Source organism: Lycium ferocissimum, chromosome 5 (genome assembly GCF_029784015.1).
Source record: "Lycium ferocissimum isolate CSIRO_LF1 chromosome 5, AGI_CSIRO_Lferr_CH_V1, whole genome shotgun sequence".
In the NCBI taxonomy this organism is placed as follows: domain Eukaryota; kingdom Viridiplantae; phylum Streptophyta; class Magnoliopsida; order Solanales; family Solanaceae; genus Lycium; species Lycium ferocissimum.
In genome coordinates, this window is record NC_081346.1 from 48,936,581 (window position 1) to 48,941,334 (window position 4,754).

Below are 4,754 nucleotides of genomic sequence, written 5' to 3' on the forward strand. Positions count from 1 at the left end.
GACATCTCCCGTATTCAGTCTCAAGCTCAGAATGTAGAAGAGTAGCGACGGCATACCGAGGTAAGCGTGATATTGATAGAGGGCATAATAAGAGGACCAGATCTACGGGTGCTAGTAGCGAGTATACAGGGGGTCAGAGACAGTTGTCACTACAAGAAAAAAGGCTTTTAACGAGAGGAAATTTGGTCGCTAAAATTCCTAATCCAGTGGTTATAGGTCATTATCGTCCGGAAAAATTCCGGTCGTCACCGGTCATTAAAAGCTCCGTCGTTAAAAGTTCACGACCAGATTTGAATCCAGTCGTTAAAAAAGCTTTAACGACGATAAAAATATGGTCGTTATACCTTCTTTTAGCGACCAAATTTCTCTTCGTTAATTATCATTCTAGTCGTTGAAAAACCTTTAGTTACAACTGCAAAGCTGGTCGTTGAATGCCTTTATATTTCATAGATCTGTTATCTTACAACAACCACCAAACAACAATATAAAAACTAAATAGTAATCAAAACATACAAAATAATCAATATATAAAGTTGCAAAACTAATTACAAAAAGCTAAAAGATCAAATTACGTAAAATATATCTATCCAAATTGTATGATATTGTATCTGTCAACTCCTAAAAAAAGAAGAAAAAGAAAAATAGTAGCATGTACAAATGGGATCATCTCCAAAGCACTCCTAAAATAGTAAAGAAAAAGTCTCTTATACTTCATCTTGTTCTTTGCTATCTTCGTTTGTTTATACTTGCTCTGTACTTTCTTCCTGAACAGGTTCTTCGAACTTCGAGTTCTTGATCTATTGAAAGAAAAGGAGGGACACTCAAGTTTCGGACACATATATACTTTTGCATCATTTATGACAAGGCCAGCTTAAACCACTGCTAAACATAAAAATGCATCAAAAAAAAAAACAGCAGTTACGACACTAATAGTATGTCAGTCATAGCTAGACAAAATCAACTAGTCAAGAAAATAAAATTAAATGCAACACCATAACGCTCCTCCAAAGTTGTAATTTATGTGTGATTTCCTCTAGAGGAAAGATGGAAAAGGAGCAAATGCCTTTCAAAGTCAATGGCGGTGGCTGTGGCAACTACTGCCTGTCATTTGGAAGTAGATGAAATTAAACGAGACACTAGACATAAATGCTATGTTGCTCTGACTCTTTAAATATGTTGGGTGCATGTCAGATCCTCCAAAAGTAACGCATTTTTAGAGGATCCAATACTAGTGTGGCAACACCTCCCTAAACTCTAAGCAACATAGCTGAAACGAAAAGGGTAACAAAGCTGGTTTGCTTAATCACTAAATTTTCTTTTATCGTAGACTAATTTGGGATTGAAGCGTTGATCAGTTTATCATAGAACATTGGTTTAGGAAGCAGGTCTGTAAATGGCAGGTGAGGTCACACAAGGTTGCACAAGCATATAAGGATAAAAATCTTACAAATGAGTGTGTGGACAGGAAACCCCCAGCTCGTAAGGAAGTCTTGAAATTGTACTCGTTCCCATAAAATAGAGCTGAAGTAAAAGGCATCATTAGCTGACCAACCGCTGCAGACAGCTGCTGTGACCAAAACCTGTAGGTCGGCAAAAATAAATTAATAAAACTTGAAGGCATACCCTCATATGACAATATGATTTCCGAGGAAAATATTTCCACATTAATTCTTGTTTTGGTATAGCGTTGCTTTCATGCCTTTATAGTGCCTAATGAAACCTTTTATGTTTGGGATTTGATAAGAAAATGAGAGCACAATCTGTTCATTCTCAACACCATTTTCCAGGCTAGGACACATATAGGAGAAATGTCTGCATTTACTACAACTACGCGTAAATCCCTAACAAGTTGGATTGAAATGTCAACACTAATCGAGGAAAAAGACTTTCGGTTTGAGTACCAAATAACCACAGCTCATCCAGTGCTGCTAAAGAGAGACACGGAGAGTTCTAGCTTGACATCTCATCTAATCGCGTTGCAATTATGCTCAACAGGGACTTCTTCAAGGTAATAAGTTAGATGCATGGTTTCCTCTAACATAGAGAAGATTTTTGCCTACTTTCACGAGTTTGTAGTTTCTGCTTCAAGATGAACACTATAGTGTTGTTTTCCAGATTGTGACTTGAAAAGTGATAATGAAACTATTTCAAATATAACTATTTAGCAACGACCTATACTCTTCTTGGTTTTCCACCTTCTAATCACGAGCATTGCATCTATTTCATCCTGAGCAAATTGGGTTGTTTAGATAGAATGCAAGAGTAGAGAGGATTCTCCCTCACCCCACATGCAACTGCCTCTATGATAATGGTTGTTGTACCCTCTATAGAGTACAAAGATTAACCATAATTAAGAACAAAACATAGACATTTTTCACCATACATAGTGTAAATTCACTACCAAATTGTGGTCTAATTTACAAATTTACACATATAATTACCAAGTTATCAAGAAAAGATTATAAATTAATTTAATCAACTTTGTAAAACTGACCCTCCAACCCTTACCATAAACAATGACAACCCAACAGAACATTAGGCCAATTGATACATAAAGATTCCAACTTTACAGAGAAGAAGCAACAAAAACCAAAAAATCAAGAATAATGGGGAATAAAAAAGATAACTTTATACATATTTCAAACTAAGCTATGAAGTAGAGTGACTGGCCTTGTTGTGGATGACATAAGTAATGTCTTCTATTCCAACCCCATAATTAAGAACCAAATACATAGTGTAAATCCAACCAATTTGGGATCTAATTGATTAATTTACACACGTTATAACTAAGATATCATAAACGGATTATTTCTTAATTTAATCATCTATCTTAAACTGACCCTCTGACTATCACACCATAAACAATGACAACCCAACTAAAATATAGCCCAATTGGTACATAAAGACACAAACTTTGTACAAAAGAACCAACAAAAAGAAGTTGGAAAAAAACCAACAAACAGAAAATACCAAGAATTGAAAGAGACAGGATGCAACTTTTATAAAAGCTATGAAGTGCAGTGACTAATCTTGTTATGGATTACATCAGTAATGTCTCTATTCCAAGCCCATGAAGACATAGAGAGTATAGCACACTTGTTATCACCGCTAGTTTACTGGGGATTCAGCCACATTATCTCTAATGAGACACAAAATTCATTTCTACTTGAGAAATTACTGGTTGAGTAGAAACACCAAATGGAGCAGCGCATCCTACAACAACAACAACAACAACAACATAACCTGTGTAATCCCCCGAGTGGGGTCTGTGGAGGATAAGATGTATGCAGACCTTACCCCTACCTTGGAAGGGGCACATCCTAGTTGTTTCGAAATAATAATCTGTCAATCCACTTTTACTTTTGAAAAATTTAAATAAGAATGAAAAATCTGCAAAACAGAACGCTGATAAAGCTAGAAGACCGCAACTTCCACTCACCCTTTCAACGTAATTGAGCAGCACAACACTAGAACTCTAAGTCTCAAAATTTAAAATAAACTTGGAACTACCATATTAACTCTACAAAACAGTTCACAAACTAGAAGCCTGGAACTTCTATAGATTCTCAAAATCCAAGACATCAAAATTTAACAGTAATAAAAATTCGTAGCCATTAAACTCTGATTTCTGGAAGCAATAGTAGCAGAAGTGCCTCTCAGAGTCTCATTAGCTTGGTACTTATAGCAGATTCTTCAAATCATCACAACATTATTTTATCTAACTATGAAATGTAACTTGTGATTTAACCCTATTCCATTGCAAAAGAACTACAGGAGAAAGAAGAAAAGTATATTGCATTCACGGAAATGAAATTGACAAAGATGTACAATTACCATAATGTTGCATATAACACCAAAGCCCTAACTGAAATTGGAAATGTATATAATAGAGAGATCAAACAAGAGAGACACACAAGGATGGTACGGGCGGCCGCTTTTAATGATAAAGAATTCGAAACCCTTGGCGAGATTGACCTCGATTTGGCCGGAGAAAGAGGCAAACTGTTTTGGAGATTAGGGCTCCAAAAAAGTACTATTCCGTATTGGGAGAAGAAGAATGAGGGAGTTTTCAGATTAGGAGCCAAAACCGGATATATCTAGCGCTTTTCTTTTTTAATATTACATTTAACGACCGGATTACATGTTTTTAAGGACTGGATATTCTCCTTTCGTAATTGTTAATTAAAAAATTGACCTTAGACAACCGGCAAAAGGCTTAGTCATTATAAATATACTTATAACGGTCGGATTTACATCCTTTCGTTCAGAAGTGGTCGTTAAAAGCCATGTTTCTTGTAGTGTATATTCCAGATATTTAGGCCAGTCTACAACTAGTGCACCTCCTCAGTTTGCGAGCAGGAGATTTGATCGCCCCATTTATTCGGGACAGGGTCAGAGCTCGAGAGTTTCAGGTTTCCAGTTTGGAGGTGATCCCAGTCAGAGGAAACTACCCTTACCATGTTATAATCAGTGTGGCAGGCCACATTCTGGGCAGTGCCGCGTAGGTTCAGGTGCTTGTTATACCTGCGGTCGGGTTGGCCACATGATGCGTGATTGTCCATTAAGAAATGATAGAGATAGGGCTCAGCCCACAGGATCAGTAGCAGGTTCTTCTTCGTCTGTGCACCCTGTAGGGTAGGCTCCCCAGACTTTAGCAGCTCGTGACAGGGGCAGAGGGGTAACATCTAGTTCAGGTGGCTCACAGCCTCGTATTTATGCCTTAGCCGAGCGACAGGATCTTGAGTCCTCCCCTG

At 37.3% G+C, this 4,754-nt stretch overlaps 1 long non-coding RNA gene across 2 annotated transcripts; it reads right to left on the reverse strand.

Moving 5' to 3' along the window:
* Nucleotides 1-424: 424 nt before the first annotated feature.
* LOC132058401 (uncharacterized) lies at nt 425-1,538 on the reverse strand. 2 transcript variants are annotated; one of them, XR_009415294.1, is made up of 2 exons: nt 1,448-1,538; nt 425-882 (listed from the first exon to the last, which is right to left on the reverse strand). It is a non-coding gene; the product is annotated as an uncharacterized LOC132058401 (long non-coding RNA). The 2 variants fall into 2 exon arrangements; XR_009415293.1 differs by having other exon boundaries at nt 425-879; nt 1,448-1,535.
* Nucleotides 1,539-4,754: the final 3,216 nt, after the last annotated feature.